Here is a 19,099-nt window from a genome sequence, read left to right as displayed (position 1 = left end):
GTCAGCAGATGTATTATTAGCACATTATTAGTATTTAATATACATAAACTGTGTTCAAGGTGGAGCTTTTACTTATATAATGCTGGATAGTTTATGGAATGATGGATTATATTTCAAGTGTTACATTTTGTCTATAAAAATCAGAATCTGCAACATAACCAGTAACACGTCTCTGATAGGTAAATGTAGTGCTTTCCTCTGAAATACAAGTATACATTTGTGGGAATATGTAGGATATGTTTTGAATGAGCAGAAATCTTACTGAAACACGTGAGTTATTCAAGTACAGGGTGTTGTAAATCAATTAAAATGAATACATTTGTCATTGATGTGTTTAGGAGCTGCATGCATATTTAAAGAGGTCATTCAAATAAAAGACAAAGTAGGTTGGAAAATAAAATTGTGTGTGTTGACTGAGCAGGGATCACATTGAATGAGAAAAGTTGATCTACAAGAGTCAGAATGCCTTAGAGCCTTGGGATACTGCACTCCTGTACCCACTGTTTTTATATTTCTAATTGTCACTAATAACCTAAATTTAGTGTTGTTTTATTTATGTACTTTACAAAATTCAAGACATTTTCAGCATAAATTGATGAATCGAGTGCAGGAAATTAAGTGTTTGACACTCAGAATTACTGTTGGAGGACCCTCAGACCCTCCCGCTTAATAGGTGTCCCTAACAATGTTGAAATGAAACCTACACCCTTGGTTCTGGGCTCCTGTAGAAACATAGCACTTGTGACTTGTAATAAAGCTATTAATCAATAACTAACTGGTCAATAAAAATAAGCATTCATAAATGTGTTCATAAATCAATCTATGAATCTAATTAGTGATTTATTATGTAAATGCTTTTATTACAATTTGTGTGATGCCTGTTGTATAACAGCTCCATAATTTATATCTTTATATACATCATTAATAGCAGTATCCCAGTTACTGAACCCTGCATGCTATTTGCACGGCACTGTGTTTGCAAAAACAAATCAGAAATAAAAGATGAGTGCAACAGGAGCTGCAATATTAATTCATATACAAACTGAAAGCTAGCTACATTAAACCTATAGAGGTTATCTCTACTTCTTGATAATGTGCTGAGGATTTTAGCACCCAAGCATGTGGTGCCAGATTTGCCATTTTTCTTGCTTGAACTACCTTTGCCTTTATTTTCGCTACAATACTGTTGTGTGTCTCAGTGTAACCCATTTTATCTGTTTACCATTTACAGAGCCAGTGCACAAAGAACGTACAGCTAGCGAACCATGAGGAGACAAAATTTGACAAAAAGTGTATTGAATTAGAATCACAAACTCCACCTTTAATATGTTTAAGGGCGGAATATTTTCATACCTCATGTTTTTACAGCACCAGCTCATAGTGTCCAAGCATCAACTTCTTTTGTTAGATGTTGCCTGCAAATAGCTACTGGCTGCACCTGCAAAGAGTTTCCACTGACTGGGGCCTGTTGTTTGAAACCTAGATAAGGGATTAAGCCGGGATATGTTGGTTATCCTGGCTTAATTTAGCGCTGATTCGGTTGTTCGAAAGCAGAGGCACATATGTTGCCATGGAGATTTATTCTGTGCACTTAGCCTGGTCACGACCAGGCTAACAACCAGGCTTAGTTTAGCCTGGTGCCTTATCTGTCCAGTCAGCTTTCACTGCGATCGGAAATCAATGTGTTTTACCGTCATTTCATGTTCTTATGTACGTATTTGCCTCATTTTTGAACAAAATACATTAAGCCTACAATAATAATAATAAAAAAAAAACAGTTAACATTGAAAACATTCTTTTTTGTCATAGCCTAATTATTCGTGTGATAATATGTTTGTCTGTATATGTTATATACTATGTTTAATGTCCTTTATGTTGGAACCTGTATCAATGAGCTGTACTGGAAACAAATTCCACCAGCCTGGCTGTGTGGTCATTAAAAGAATCAATCAATCAATAAGCATTGTCAGGTGTTTTCAATGAAGTCAGTGATGAGGGCAATATATAAAGTCTCATGCACATGACGTGTGCATTTCTTCCTTCACAATGGCGTGTCCGTTTTTGAATGAGGTTGCAGGATGAGAGGAAGAGGCACTTATTGTGCGCAGAGCATTTAGACGCGAGCGAGTGCTGCGGGACAGGTCGGACCCGTTGCTCCACCATGACGGCCACCTGTATGAGGTATGTTATATCTTGTTCTTAAAACAGCTGCCTTTATAGCAGTCTTTTTTTGTTAAAATAGCTGCATTAATAGCAGCTTTTTGTTTTATTTTCATGTTTTATTTTTCTAAAATGTATAAAGCACTTAAGATAAAAGTGCTAAGCAGTGTGCAGCTGCTCTCTCACCCATTCTAACACACACACACACACACATACAAGTAGGTGTATTTGGCATTAACACAATTAGTGGTTATTAGGTTTCATAACTGTATGACCTTCCCAAATTATATTCCCAGTTAACTGGACCAATAACTCCAGTGTACTTTCCATTAATGAATGAAAACATGAAGATGAAACCACAATATTCTTTGACCTCATTTTATTTAAATGAAAAATACTAAAATCAGTCACTGTCTGCTTGGAGCTGTGGAGAGAAAGAGAGAAATAACATTGATTAATACATTGCATCACAGTCATGCTTACAGTGTGCATTAAAATCACTTACTTCTTTCTCTAGTTTCTTAATTTCCAAGTCTGGTTTCCTTAAGTTTATTTTTTATTTGTCTAACATGCTCCATGTCCTGCAGCTTTCTCTTTTCACACTGGAGCTTCACATCTGCCATCCCTATCTGCTTCTGTAGATGACTTGCATATAGCTGTCTGACAGTTTGTGAATTCTGTAAAAAAACGTATCTATTAGCACAGCAATTGGCAATACTCACTATATTTCCAGGCAGGCTGTCAGGCTGTTCAGCATCTGTGTCATGCTACAAATATATTTTCTATAAGCACCACATCACTGACTTCTTATACATTATGTAGTGTGTACAACTGTTAATTTGTGAAAGGAACTTTAATTGTAATTATGACAGATTCATTTGCGCAGCAAGTGTATATTTTTAGATTAGGCTACTTACGCATTCAGTGGGAGGAAAGGAATGTTTTAATCTGTTAGTCCTGCATTTTGGCAGGATGTACCTACGCCCCGACGGAAGCAGCAGGAATTTACCAGCCAAGGGGTGGCTCGGGTCCCCAAAGATGGAACGGGCTTTGCTTAAAGTTCTGAGCTGGTAAAGGGCAGTGAGGTCATTCAGGTTAATACCTGCAATTTTTCTGCACAATCTTACAATACCCTGCAGTCTGTTTTTGTTTCTGAGGGAAAGGGAGCCGTACCAACAAATGAAGGAGAAGGTGAGGATGGATTCAATAAAACAAGAGTAAAACATTTGCATAAAAGTGCTGTCAACATTAAAATTACGCAGCTTCCTGTAAAAATACATGCGCTGGTGGGCCTTTTTGCACACAGCATCAACTTGAGTGTCGAAGGTCAGCTTGTCATCTACAGTATATAAGTCCCAAGGTACTTGATATAGGTACATTGATATGTAGGAAGGAAGAGCTGCACCAGACCAATAATTCCTTCACTACAGGTCCATGCTCCAGGTCATCACTGCTCAGTAGGGACACAATGACAGAGTCGTCCGCAAATTTAACGATGTGTTGCCCCACATGTTGACTCTGGCATTCATTTGTGTATAAAACAAATATTAAAGGTGAAAGCACGCAGCCCTGGGGTGATCCAGTGGAGGAGATAAGAGTGTCTGACAGAACACCATTAACCCTCACACGTTGTGGTCTCACTGTTAAAAAGTCAATAATCCAGGCTATAAGACCAAGATCAATGTTATGGAAGTCCCTTAGTCTCTCTACTAAAACGTGTGGCTGAATGCAATTAAAAGCAGACGAGAAATCAATAAATAAAAGACGGGCGAAAGACTTGGCTCCCTCAAGATGAGTTAAAACAAGGTTCAACAGGGTGCCAACTGCATCTTCAACACCTCTGCCTGACCTGTAGGCAAATTGCAGTGGGTCCAAGTTATTTTGGACACAGGTCAGAAGTGATTCCTTCACAATTTTTTCGAATGACTTCATAACAAGGGAGGTCAGTGCGACAGGTCTGAAGTCATTTAATGATTTTGGAGATGCAGAGTTGGATACTGGAACTATAATAGAATTCTTTCAGAGTGAAGGGACCTTGTGAAGCTGAAGGGATGTTGAAAAAATAAAATTAAAAATATCTGCCAGCAGGACAGCACAGTTCTTGAGGACCCGACCTCCAATGCCATCCGGGCCTGGACTTTTCCTCTCCTTGACTGAAAAAGTCTACAAACTGTGTTCCTGTCAACAACAACACTGATCTGTGAAAACTGACAGTTCATCATTAAAATCACAGGTATTAAAATGGTTGTAAAAACTGTTAAGTTCGTTCGAGAGGACCAGATCAGTCTTTCCATTAAGGGATACTGTATGTTACACTTCTTGTGTTGCATCCCCATCATAGATTTTACGCCCTCCCAGGGCGTGAGCTGCCTGCACTTAACATGCTCTCAATTTTGTCTTTATTTTACGCCTGGCAACATTGAGCTCCTTTTTGAGCTGCTTTTGAAGCTCTCTATATTGTGTGCCGAGGCCGGTTCTATGCAGGGGCAAGAGGGGGCAAACAAATGTCTTGCCCCCTCAAATCAAATCCGCCGAAAAAGGCGCAAAACAGAAATGTTTTCTCATCTGTCTCCACTCCACTCCGTGCTGTGTGCCGCATAGACTGTATAAAATAAGGTGTGCCGGCTGTGTGTGACTGTGTGCAGTCAACAGAGACCCTCCCCCCAGTAAACACCCAATCACTATTTAGTATGCAAATGAGCCAAGATGCATCAGCGTCAGGTTTCTCAGTCTCAGTGAGGCAGAATGCAGCAGTAAAGTGAAGCTCTGTTAAACTCGTCATGGCGTCTCGTGTTGTGAGATACTTAATATATAGTTAACAACAAAAAACTAGTCAAGTCAAGTCAAGTCAAGTCAAACTTTATTTATAAAGCACATTTAAAAACAACCTCAGTTGACCAAAGTGCTGTACAGTTATTGAAATATAAAATAATCATACACAAATATCATAATAAATAAAACAAAGGAAATAGTAAGAGCTCAATTTAAAAAAAAATAAAAATTAGATTAAAAAAGGAAATAAAAGAGTAAAAAGAATAAAAAGTAAAGTAAATATAGCAGTGTGAGCACAGAGTGTGAGCCTGTTAGTGCGAACGTTTCTTCAATCACACAAGCACAGCGAGAGATGAGTGCCTGCTGCATGTCACATACTGAGGACAAATGCCAGACCCAGACCCCTACATAAAGCCCCGCCCAGCCTCTAGTTCTGCACGCTGTTTTTTGATAATCACAGCGATTTTTACAAAGCTTTTATTCAGCAGCTCAAAGGAGAGTGGAGTGAAGAGAAATCTGTTAAATTGCTAACAAAAAACCCAAAAAACAACAAAAAAATGACAAAAAAACAAAACAAAACAAAAAAATATAAAATGTTATGCTCTAGCCTATATCTGTTGTGTTTGTTATGTCTGTTAGTTTGAGAAGTTTTTTTTATAAGACTAGCTTTGGTAAATACTGGCTATAGTGAGGTTATTGTAATTATTAGGTTCAAATTTATTTCATATGTCTAGATGCCTAATGGCCATCCAATAAGATAAATGTTAAGATGTTGGTTGTGCCTGGATGAAGGATATTTTTATTTTATTTTTTCTTAATTTTTATTTTATTTTTTGTTTATTTTATTTTTCAGTTTTCCTCCCTGAGGGATTGCCACCTTATTGTGGTAAGGGGGTTTGCTTCAGTGACCCTAAGAGCTATACCAGCAGGAGCTTGGTCTTCAGGTGGGACACCCAAGTTGGACAGGTCTTAGGGTAGAGGCCTGACAAAGTGCAATCCATTTCTTTAGTATGAGGGTTGGACACACAGCTAACAACAACCCAATTCCATGTAGAAAACACTGTTATTAACAACAAAACAAGCGGCAAGCATATTTGAGACCACGGTGCTTTGACATCCTCTATAGGGCACTCACACAGCATCCCCACATCCTGCGAGTGAGTGAGTGAGTGAGTGACCTTTATTTGTCAGCTCTACCTATGGCAAAAATGTACTGGAGCATGATGCCCCCTTCACATTTATGACTGCCCCCTCATATATGCCTGCCTAGAACCGGGCTTGGTGGTGTCGCCCTGCAAGAAGCAAATATTCCTCTGATTAGTTATTTTTTTGACACCTTTTGTCAGCCACGGCTTATTGTTAGGATAAAAGGAAATTTCCTTCCGTGGAATTATAGAGCTCTCACAAAAGGAAACATATGAGGAGACAACATCAGTGAGTTCGTCCAGGTCCTCACAGACATTTATAAACAGATCCCAGTCCGTATCATGAAAGCAATCTTGGAGACAGTAAATTGATTCCTCCGACCAAGCCGGAACCAAACGTCTCTCCAGCTTGTTTCTCTTCAGGACAGATTTGTAGGATGGAACTAAGTACACCGCACTGTGGTCTGACATACCCAGCGGAGCTCTTCTGAAAGATTTGTACGCTCCCTTTATGGAACCAAAACAAAGGTCCAGACACTTTCCATGTCGTGTGGGACACGTCACATATTGGTAAAAGTTCTTCAAGGACTTTGATGGTTTACAATGATTAAAATCGGCCAATATAAACTGCGGTGCATCCGGTGCTATCCCCTGCAGCTGCTGCACTGTTTTTAGCATAGCCTGAGTGGCTACATCGGCGTAAGCCTTTGGGTGAATATAAACCAGAGTGATGAATAACTGTGGGAATTCTCTGGGTAAATAATGGGGTCGCAGCGATACAGACAATAGTTCAATGTCATTGGTGCATAATGTCTCCCTGACAACCACCGTAGTACACCAGTTTTTATTAACATGGAGACGGTCACTGCGGGGGTCTCTGTCAAGGTGGTGTGGAACTCCAAATCCATTGATCTGCAGATCTGAGGATGGATCATGCTCCTTAAACCAGGTCTCCATGAGGGCCAGGACACAGGCATCCCTGTACTCTGCAAGGTACTTGACGTTGCCCTGAAGCTCTTCCACTTTGTTCTGGAGCAACTGAGCGTTAGCCAAGATGACAGTGGGCAACGGTATCTGATGGTGTCCCTGCCGCTTAAGCCTCTGGCGCAGGCCGCCGCGTCTCCCCCGTTTCCTGGTGCGTTTCGGCCCGGATGACCAGCTCCGGTTCCCCGTAGAAGGATTCAGCCGGTTAATCTCCGTGGGTAGAGCTGTCGAGGAATCCACGATGCCCATCCCGGAGTCACGGAGCAGAAGTAAAATGTGGCATAAAAACGTCAGAAGGAAAAGGATGCCCCCCAAACTAGGGTGAGTCCTTGCTGCCATTGTCCTCCACAAGTGGTTGAAAGAGTTAGTTAAAAAAAGTTAGTAAGAGCACTTAAAACAGTGTTGGAATATAATGATTTTAATGTGTTTGCTATTTGAACTTTAGGTAATGGCTTGATGTTAAATACTGTGATGAGTTCGGCTAATCAAAATGTGCTTGCTTTGCAGAAGTGGAGAAGTACAGGAGAGGAAGAGAGACGGAGACAGATGAGTGCATATCGCAATGCTTTGATAATTAGCTCCATATACAGTAAAAAGAACAGAACTGATGTACAGATAGTAGAGTACTGCAGGTGGAGGGAGGTGTTGTTGTTCTCTTGTCTCACAAAACAGGAACCACGCCCCACCCGTCATCAGGAAGGAGTCAGATTAACACGAGGCGGGGGCGTGGTGCAGCAGAGAAGGAAATGGAACAACCAATGAGAAAAGGACGACGCCTTGCGTGCACAATGACTCATGTTACGCTTAAACATGCTGGGTCAGGGAGAGATAGTCAGTCAGACTTCGTGAACTGACACACTTGTTGCTTGTCAGGGACTGACAGAAAGACCCAGAGCTCTGTAATTTTATTCCTTTACGGTTTAATAAAACTGCATTGACTGAGACCAAATATCTTCTCCTATTGCTTCATTTAAGAACACGCAGGACTGAGCTCACACATACGTGAGAGGAAAGTAGGATGAGACTCTTAGTCCAACAACAGCCACACCAACGCTCATCTCACACACTGCTGCTGCGTGTCGCTATGACCAGTGCCACTCACACCTCGGTGGAGATTCAATACTACTTTAATATCAATAATGACTTTTGCTCCCAATTTACAAGTAAACCAAGTTACAGGAATTTATTGCACTTAATTTGGATTCAGTGGAAGATTGCAGGTTCGTTTGGGAAGCCACTAAAAGCTTTATAAAAGATGCTACATCATTTGCTTCATTTTTAAACTGCTCTTGTCGATTAAAAACGGTTGAGTTGGAGAGTCAGCTAGCATGCCTGCAAAAAGCTCAACAAAATTCCTTTTGTGTTATACGAGCAGGTCCGCTTAGCCTGGTGAAAAATGAACTTAATGCACTTCTTAGAGTAGATGCTGAGTTTCTAATTCAAAAGTCTAGAGAACACCATTACTTTAAAGAGGACATGAAACAACGGAACAGACACCAGCATAGGAGATGTGTGCATTATTAAGACATACTGACGAAATAAAAAGTCGGAAAAGTCAGCCTATTTTAGAGAAAATCCACTTTTTAAATGCATTTACGGTACGTTTTGGGCCGTGCTCAGCGCCATCTTTATTTTCCGTCACTGCCTACGTCATCGGAGTGGTTGGTTGGTTTCACGACACTGTGTCTGTAGACAGAGGAAGACGAAGAAGCAGTAGTTTAGGAAATTTAACGAATGAAAAGGTGTCAGAGGACGAAGCCAAAAGATATATTGATCTATCATCAAACCCAGTGGCCTATGCTTTTGAGCCAGTGACGAGGAGGAGGGTGGAAAGTCACAGTTTTGCGGAGGAGGAGGCAGCTGCTCCNGAAATTTACCGAGTGAAAAGATGTCAGAGGACGAAGCCGAAAGATATATTGATCTATCATCAAACCCAGTGGCCTATGCTTTTGAGCCAGTGAAGAGGAGGAGGGTGGAAAGTCACAATTTTACGGAGGAGGCGGCAGCTGCTCCGGACGAGGATGGCAGCCAGGAGAGGGTCGGCAACACTGCATGGTGCATGTGCCAAAATTACTGTCCGAAACTAAAAATGAACCACAACCCATATAAACATCCGGGCCTGAGAGTTTTCACCTAAAACTCATGTTATCCCACACCATACAGTCAGCGGTCATCACAGCTGATGCAAACCGCTAAAGAAACACTACTTACCGTGACTCCACGTTTTCCAAAGCAGTCAGTCAGGAATCCAAACGTAATAAAATCCCCATACATCAACTCCAATCCCGTTATCTTCCTCACCGTCATCCTGTTTATTCCTCTTGCCATGCATGCACTAAAGTTTTTTCTAGCTAGCTTTTCCTTCACATGGCTCGGCTGCCGAAAAGCCGTCACACGCGTCTAGTGGCAAATTAAAAAATAAATATACATGTACATATATATGTCGGAGCCATCACGACACAACGTAAGGCACAATAATTTACTTTTTCAACCTAAAGTGTTGACCGTCCGTCCAGCAACCCGCTTGAGGCCTCACTTGATGTTGTGTTTACCACCGGGCCGGAATTGGCTCACAACAAAATTAGCATTTTTGATTGGCCGATGTTAGCGCTATCCGCTCGCTACTGCTAATGTTTAGTCATAACCAACATTACCATAACACTAAATAGTCAACAAGAATAGTCGCGGTGGCAGGCCTAATAATATATTGATGCATTTGGCAGTTATTCAGCATTTCATTCTAGTCTAGCTTTTACCTTTTACTGAACATACATTGTAGATATTTATGCAAATAGCACTGGAACTTTGTATTGGTCCTGAACTGCAGTAACACACAACAGACACTTCATGACAGATACTATCAGTCTCTAAAAACTAGTACTAGTAACTATTACCTACTACAGCACCTAGTAAAAACACATTGTACATTAGTGCAAATCAGGAGGACATTGCTAATGTAGTGAGGTGCATGATTCTCCATGGACATTAGAAATAACTGTACATTGATACTTTTGATAGTCACAAAAGAATAATAACTAGTAGAACTGTAGAAAAGAAGATAAGTCAGTGAGGAAAAGAACTGGTGACATTATGACATATGATTCTGGCTGCTACATTCTGTACCCAGGCTCCTACAAGAAATGTGATATTAACATTATAATTTTGTTAATTTTGTTTAATGTCCCTCAGAAGCAAAGCAAACATCCCCAGTGTTTACACACATTAATCTTATGATAATAAAACACCAAATAATTATATTGATTCAACAAGCACTACAGCCAGAACTGGTATGGACATTTAACCAAAACCAATTACACCCAACCATCACTGAAACAAATCAGAGGATACATTGGATAGTTTTCTATGCATGGTTATCAAAAGAATAAAAACACAACAAAAAGTGTTTAGGGTATATGAATCTTTAATAAATCAGTAGTCAGGATGTAAGTACAAAGTCTTTCATGTTAAGGCTGATAACATCATTTGGGTACCTAAAAAGTGTACATTTGTGTTAACAGGTTAGGCAGGCATGCATGCAACTGGTGGCCAGCAGCAAATTCCCAGAGGCTGACATCAGTGAGGAGATAGAGCAGGTGACAGGCAGTGTGCACACCCTGACAGTCAGTGTCGGCACCCAGACCGATCCATTTCAACAGGATACAGAAGAGGGAGACAATAAGCAGTACATTTGCACAGGCACTTTGACAGATGACATACTTACCAACCAGGTCATAAACAATGACCACTCATACTGTACATCTGTGGAAGGCCAGGCCACACAGGCTGGAATCGGGACCCGGTTCTTCCTTCCCAAATGGCCCCTGGCCCAGAGGGTAAACTGTCTGTAGGCAGTCAACCTAAAGAGACTGATGGAAAAGAAATGTATTGGTTAGATTTGTCTCAATTTTTTAAGATCATAAACAAGTTGTTTGTTGTCAGGAAAGATATAACAGGGCGTCTTTTTTCTTTTATATGTGTCCACTTGTTAGAGTGTGAGAGTGGAAATCCATTTGGTAATTTATGTTAACTTGAGCCTTGCTTCATATCCACTTCTATGTATTATTCTATATCACCTACAAAGTACAAAATATTGAATCATTCCTTTCAGATTCCAGAATATACGTCAACTGTGTATTGCTCATCTCACTCAAAAGTTATTGAGGATGAACCCGTCTGAATGTCTGACATCAAACTGTCTGCGTCACGGTGTTTTGACAGCGGTTTCCCAAACGTTGGTTTCATAACGTGCTGCACAACACGATGTAAACAAACTACGTATAGAAAGCATTCATGTGGCATTATATTGTTATGTCAGGCCTCTCAGACATGTTCCGCATCTAACTGGCTCGTTCACCAGTAGCAATATGTAACATAGTCAGCTATGTGAACCGGCGAACTAACGTTAGGTACCAGCATTGATAGCTAATAGCTGTTAGCGTCAACTAGCTAACGCTATGGGTTAGCTAGCAATTAGTACCGGAGAAACGACATAAACAAAGACGTTTCGGTCAGACAACAACTGTATGTAAACAAACAGCACATGGAAACATTGTTCATATTCCTGGCCAACACCGTAGTGCATGCATTTGTTTTCTTTACTGCATACGGTTACTGAGTCATTCGCCCGCGGTTACAGCTAGCTTGACTTACCTGCTGGTGACGGGCGCTGCAGCGTCTCAGCTCTGACATCCCTCAGCGAAAGCATCGCTACCTCCAACACGTCCACCTCCCGGCACAGGATGCTGAATGAGCGCACCATGGTGATGCAGGGGTGGTCATGGAGAAGATGGTCCAGACCAGCCTCCTGGCACCAAATGGACTCTGGCACAGTGGGCATCGCCACACTGACACCACGTAATGTTGCCGACACGCCCTTGACCCCAAATCACCGGCTCAACCACTTCTTCCTCCCGTACCACTGCTCGATTCCCACGCCTTATAGGCTCATATGCGTAGGCAATGGGGCTTGTCACAGACTCAACAGGCCTCTCCAGTTCGTCTTCCTCCATTGTCAAAAAGTGTGGCGCTCAACCCAGTTCAGAAATGCTCCACTGTCTTCACTTCACTGCGATCGCTAGCTTGACAACCACTCCGGTGACGTCACGTCCGGCGACACAACAGACATGGCGCCGCCCTTTGTTTTAACAGCTGAACTTAAATGACAGAATTTTGAGATTCCTTTCATTTTCAGTGTTTAAACTAAAATGATCTTTTTAGGGTGAGAGACCCTCTTTAAATTATGATAACTATGTTTAGTGTTTCATGTCCTCTTTAATGGCAGCAGGCCATCTCATGAGTTAGCCATGCGGCTCCGCTCTAATGAGCAACTGGCATGCATTTCTGCAATACAGTCGGCAGATGGTAAGATATTTACCACTCCAAATGAAATAAATACAGTTTTTTCATGTTTTTTTAAAAAACTCTATACTTCAGGAATTGCATTTAGTAAAGATATGTACAAAAATTTTCTAACTGACTTAAAATTTAAAAAATTATCTAGCTCAGAAGCAGCTGAGCAAATATATCCTTTAAAGAATTATCGGATGCAATACATGAGATGAATTTGGATAAGTCTCCCGGTCCAGATGGTATTCTCATTGAAGTCTATGTCAAATGTTGGTCTGAACTGGGCCCTGTGCTTTTGGAAATGATAAATACATCAATTGCAAAGGGCTCTTTTCTAAAATAAACAAATAGAGCCTTGATATCACTTCTCCTCAAAAAACATAAGGATCCAATATTGTGCAACAGTTACCGGCCAGTATTGTTGATTAATGTAGATATGAAGATATATGCTAAAGTATTGGCATGCTGTCTCAATAAATATTTAGGAAAACTTATTCATTGTGATCAAACAGGATTTGTGAAAGGCCGGTTCAGTTCAGACAACCTAAGAAGACTATTACATATTCTACATTTCACTCCGGAATTTTCTGACCTCTTGACTTCGTCTGGAATTTTAACTCTTAACGCCGAAAAGGCATTTGACAGACTTGAATGGGACTACCTCTGGGCCTTATTAGATCATATGGGACTAGGTGAATCTTTTATTGGTTATATTAAAGTTCTTTATGCAAATCCAGGAGCAAGGGTGTTATCTGGTGATTCCTACTCACCACATTTCCCAATTTATAGAGGTTCCCGCCAAGGGTGCCCTCTGTCTCCTTTATTATTTGTTTTATCTCTTGAGCCTCTAGCACAAAAAGCACGTCAATCCAGTAATATCATCCCTATTACAATAAAGTCCACTATTCATCACTCTATGCAGACGATGTGCTCCTCTTTATTATTGAATTATCACAGTCGCTTCCTTATATTTTTAGGTTATTCATAGACTTAAGCAATATCTCAGGATTCAAAATAAATTGGCAAAATCTGCACTCTTACGGCTAAGAAATAACAGAGAGGATCTGACTCAATTTAATATTCCAACTGCAAATCAATTTAAATATTTAGGAATCCACATCTTTCCCAATTTAGAAACTATTGTTGAGAATAACTACACTGTACAGTATGTTTAGATAAGATTAGAACCAACCTAGGTAAGTGGATGTCAAAACCTATATAACCAGGATCTCAATTATAAAAATGACGGCATTACCTTTAATTAACTTCCTGAGCTCCATGCTTCCTCTGAATCTGCCAAAGGGATATTGGGATAGACTCCATAGCTTGATCAGTGAGTTTATATGGAATAATAAAAAAACAAGGATCAAACTTATAACGCCAGGGCCACACCGGCCACGCCATGCAGCTCCGCGGCCGGCGCTGCAGCGATTGTTTCGGCGTCTGGTCTATTTTCTGCGCGAGCCGCGAGCGAATGTGTCAAGCTGTTAGTCAGTGGTATCTAAACAGAGCACGAGAGAGATGAACACACACACACACTCACAACCACTAACACACAGACAGAGAGAGAGAGGGAGAGAGAGAGAGAGAGTGACGGCTATAGGGGATGGGGGTTGGGGCACACACACGCAAACAGATAGAGATACCCATGATGGAAAAACAGCCCCAAATGTGATGGAGACAACAGCTGGGAGCAGAAGCGCTTGTCGACCGGCGTGGAGAAATGTGCGTCTGATGTGAATGGGCTCGCGTGAGAATTTCAGTGCGCTGCGCTTCACAGCACTTTGTTGGCAGTGTGGCCCTGGCGTAACTCTCCAGAGAGAGAAATCAGCAGGAGGCTGGAGTGTTCCAGATTTTAAAATTTATCATTGGTCATTTGTATTGCGTTCTATAAAATCATGGTTGGATCCATCAAATCGCACTTCTTGGCACTCTTTGGAAGCAAAGTTAGTATATCCATGTAGATTACAGGATCTAATCTATACAGACACTCCTATCAGACAAGTTAAAATGCTCTTTGGTCCTATTATTGAAAATGTTTTGGTAACCTGGAAGCTGGTGACTGACTATACTAACACAAATAATAAATGGCATTATCATACTCCAGTATTCCACAATCATAATTTATTGCTTGGTGGTCGACCAGAGGCTTACCCAGTATGGTCGAACAATGGGATTCACATACTTGGACAGTTATTCGATACTAATGGCCTTCGCACATTCGATGATTTAAAGGAACAGTATAATTTATGTCTTTTTCTATTTTCAGCTTCGATCTGCCATGAAGACCTATGGTGTTCCATGGAACTCTGAGCTCCCTAAATATGACTTGGCAAAACAACTGTACAACACCAACACCAGGGGAACTGTATCAGCATTGTATGTTCAAATATTGCGGGCATCTTACAAACCAATGGCAATCCAAACGTCTTGGCAGAATGATTATGACTCTATCACTTATGAAATAGCATGGAAAACAGTGTGGGATAATATCATTCAAGTTTCAAAAAATCCTAATCACCAAACCATACAACTAAAAATTGTTCACAGAACTTATTTCACCCCCAGACTTAGACATTCAATGAAGTTGGAATCATCTCCTCTCTGCCAACTATGTACGCAATGCTGCTTAGGTACCTTTACACATATGTTTTGGGAATGCCCTAGAGTACAGTTGTTTTGGTTACAAGTCACCAAATCCTTATCTAAAATTCTTAATAGGGAGGTCCCATGTTGCCCCGTACTTTGTTTGCTGAATGATAACTCTCAAATTTCTATGCCAGTACATGAAAAAAGAATTTGGCTTTCCAGTCTAACTGCTGCTAAGAAAATTTTGGCAGTACGGTGGAAACCACCACATACTTTATCATTAGATCATTGGTGGAACCTCCTGATAGATATTTTAAACCTGGAGCTCTCTGTTGCACGGTCTCATGGTGCAAAAGAAAAAAACTTAAAATCTTGGTCTCAGCTGTGAAAAATCTTGCCTATAAAAGAGGGGCTTAACTGGGGTGGGGGGTTGCAGATCACTGGGGTGGGGGGTTGCAGATCACTCACCAGGAAGGGAAAGATTCTCATTTGTTTTTGTTTTTTTGTTTGTTGTTTTTTTTTCGATTAGCTGCTGACACTGTGTATGTGGGGTTGGGGGGAGACATACAGGCATATATATGTGCATGTCCTTACTTGCAAAATGGGAAAGTGTTGTTGTTTTTTTGTTTTTGTTTTTTGTAGGACATGATGCACCCTTTTTTGTTTTTTATAAATGGATACGGGACAATATGCCACTATACCCAAATGTATTGATGAGCAGGCACATCTACTGTCTGCCTGTTTGTCTGCCCTTTTTTATGTTGGCATAAAACTAATAAAAAATTGTTAACAAAAAAAAGGAAATGTATGTATTAAAAATCAAAGTACTAAATGCAGAAAAGTTGAACAATAAAAGATAAAATAGTTGGTGTAGCCATCTCACTACGTTCGTGAGTTTCCTCCAGCACAAACACACAGATCCTCCGTCAGGTTTAAAGACTTTTATTCCCGTTGTCTACTCCAAACAATAATCAATTCAACAAATAATCAACACGTGTGCTCGCAGCTGCCCGGCTCCTGCAGCACATGCTCTTCCATACACTAACTGAAAACACACACAGGCAGAAGTTCCTTCTCTGTAGAGAGCAGCCATCCCTCTCGAGGACCAACTGACTACTGCATAAAAAAGGGGAGAAAGAGCAGTCACATTAATTAGCAGCAGCTGTCCCAATCAACTCACCTGCCACCACTCTCCTGAGCCATTCCCCCCACACACCTCTCTCTCTCTCTCTCTCTCTCTCTCTCTCTCTCTCTCTCTCTCTCTTGCAGCCGACTGCTAACCACCCCCTCTCCCCAGTTGGCAACTCATTTTCTAATCAGTTGACTAATCATTTCAGCTGCACTTGTGCATTATTATTTTTAAATGATTTGTGTGCAAAAATCTTAATTTGTAAAGTAGCTAGTAACTAAAGTTATATAATTGCGGTTGAGTAAAAAGTAAAATATTTTTGTCTGAAGTGAGATGAAAATACTCAAGGAAAAGTACCTCAAATGTGTACTTTGTACAGTACTTTACTGGTGGGATTTTATTAAGTATATTTCGTAACCAGCACAATTATGCACAGTAACTAAAATTACAGTAACAAAGGTTACTGCCCCTCTACCTCGGGGCCCTGATGCTGCTACACCACATGCTGAAGAAGTTGTAGGATGACCGACAGCAGGCGAGCCACCTTCTTATGTAGTGTGGGTTCTGCCCAGGCACGTCCTGATTGCTCTCAACTCAACTCAACTCAACTTCACTCGACTCAACTCAGCTCAACTCAACTCAACTCAACTTTATTTATAGAGCACTAAAAACAACCACAGCTGAAACAAAGTGCTGTACAAAAATAAAAACATAAGACAAACAATAAAAACAATAAAACAAGAGCAGAGTCTCACGCTGGATTAAAAACCAAGGAGTAAAAATGGGTTTTAAGACTGGTTTTAAAAACGAACAGTGAGGGGGCCAGTCTAATGTGGAGAGGTAAATCGTTCCACAATCTGGGAGCCGCTACAGAAAAGGCTCTATCCCCTCTGAGCTTCCGCTTAGACCTCGGTACATCCAGGAGCAGCTGATCAGCTGACCTGAGGCACCGAGCAGGAGCGTAGGGATGAAGCAGCTCAGAGAGGTAAGGCGGGGCGAGACCATTTAAAGATTTAAAAACAAATAAAAGAATCTTAAAATAAATTCTAAAATGCACGGGCAGTCGGTGGAGGGAGGCCAGAATGGGTGTAATGTGTTCCCTCTTACGTGCTCCAGTTAAAAGCCGAGCAGCGGCGTTCTGAACCAACTGAAGACGTGCGAGGGAAGACTGGCTGACTCCAAAATAAAGTGCGTTACAGTAATCCAGCCGGGACATGATGAAGGCATGGATTACTATTTCAAAGTGCTGTTGTGCAAGAAAAGGCTTAACCTTTGCCAGCTGCCTAAGGTGAAATAAGCTGGACTTAACCACTGCACCAATTTGACGCTCCAATTTAAAACCACTGTCCATCTTAAAACCCAAGTTAGAAACTGTTGGCTTCACATATAGTGCCAAGGGGCCCAAATCAACAGGGGGGGTTTCACAAGAGCTATTTGGACCAAACACAATCACCTCTGTTTTCTTTTCATTGAAATTTAAAAAGTTTAAGGCCATCCAGGCTTTAATGTCATCAAGACATGACAGAAGCGGTTGTAGGGAGAAAGCATCTCTCTTCTTCAGCGGCACATAAATCTGACTATCATCAGCATAACAATGGAAGGAGATGCCATGCTTTCTAAGAATGGAACCCAGAGGAAGCAAATACAATGAAAAAAGCAGGGGCCCTAAAATTAAGCCCTGTGGAACCCCATATGACAGAGGAGCGGAGTGGGACTCAGAACCAGCAAGGCTTACACACATAGTTCTGTCTGCCAGATAGGACCTAAACCACTCCAGAGCACTACCACAGATGCCCACACGGTGCTGCAACTGGGATACTAAAATATTGTGGTCCACAGTGTCGAAAGCAGCTGTTAGGTCCAACAAGACAAGAATTACATAATCACCAGAATCATTTGCCAGGAGGATGTCATTAAAAACCCTTAGTAGAGCTGACTCTGTGCTGTGCAGGGTTTTAAAACCAGACTGAAAGACCTCCAGGATATTATGCTCATCCAGAAAAGATTTTAACTGAGCATGAACAACTTTCTCTACTGCACTACTGCATGTTTAAAGCTTATGGGGACAACACCAGAAGACAGACTGCTGTTAATGATGGCAAGGACCAGCTGCCCTATACTAGGGAAGATTTCTTTAAAAAAGTGAGGAGGGACAGCATCACAAGGGGAACCTGATGGCTTGATATGGCCAACCACATCCTCTAAAAGTGACAAAGTCGCAAGCTCAAATTTATCAAGCACAGCCGGGCAAGGGACAGAGACAGAGGGGTCAGAGGCAGGCGCTGAAATGAGAGCCCTTGTGTTAACAACCTTGTCTATGAAAAAGTGCAGGAAGTTACTGCACAGCTCAGGGGATGCTTCCAAGCAGACAGACTGTAGGGCATTTAAAATAGAGTCAGTGGTTTTGAATAACGCACAAGGGTTATGGCTATTTGACACAATGAGGTTTGACAAGTATTCGCTTTTGACTTCTTTAACACTGTTCTGATAATGATGCCAACAGTCCTTTAAGATTTGGAATGAAACATGCAGCTTGTCCTTCTTCCACCTGCGTTCAGCTTTGCGGCACTCCCGTCGAGCTGCACAAGTCCTGTCACTGAACCAGGGCTCGGGTTTCACTTTAGGCTGCGTTGTTTTTAATGGAGCCACAGAGTCCAGAATGGTTCGGCAGGAGGAGTGAAACCAGGAGCTGAGCTCCTCCATGTCAGCAGACATTGAGTCAGAGTCAAATGGACGAAGATCGTGCCAGGCAGACCTTCAGCTTCACCAGCCGACCGCCATGTTTACCGCGGCGACGGAGACGCTTCCGCCGGGGGGGTAGAGCCGAGGCCTGCTAAAGGTGAGTCGGGATTTCCGACAGGAGCCGGGGCAGAGTTTTCTGTCCACCGTGATCAAATATACGTAGATCTCTGACATTATGTCTCAGATCTAAGAGGGATTGGCGATCATACACCAGCAGAGACTTGATCTGTAC

The 19,099-nt window shown here is 41.5% G+C and overlaps 2 long non-coding RNA genes across 2 annotated transcripts in view; both read right to left on the bottom strand.

The window, feature by feature from the left end:
• LOC126399102 (uncharacterized) overlaps positions 1–19,099 on the bottom strand; it is a 422,917-nt gene that overhangs the window by 154,803 nt on the left and 249,015 nt on the right. The window lies entirely within an intron of this gene.
• Positions 10,465–12,161, bottom strand: LOC126399099 (uncharacterized). Its single transcript, XR_007570850.1, has 2 exons — positions 11,712–12,161; positions 10,465–10,927 (listed from the first exon to the last, which is right to left on the bottom strand). It is a non-coding gene; the product is annotated as an uncharacterized LOC126399099 (long non-coding RNA).

This window comes from Epinephelus moara, chromosome 12 (assembly GCF_006386435.1).
Source record: "Epinephelus moara isolate mb chromosome 12, YSFRI_EMoa_1.0, whole genome shotgun sequence".
Lineage (NCBI taxonomy): Eukaryota > Metazoa > Chordata > Actinopteri > Perciformes > Serranidae > Epinephelus > Epinephelus moara.
Note: the sequence above shows the minus strand (reverse complement) of the source record. Positions and strands in the feature narration are given on the sequence as shown.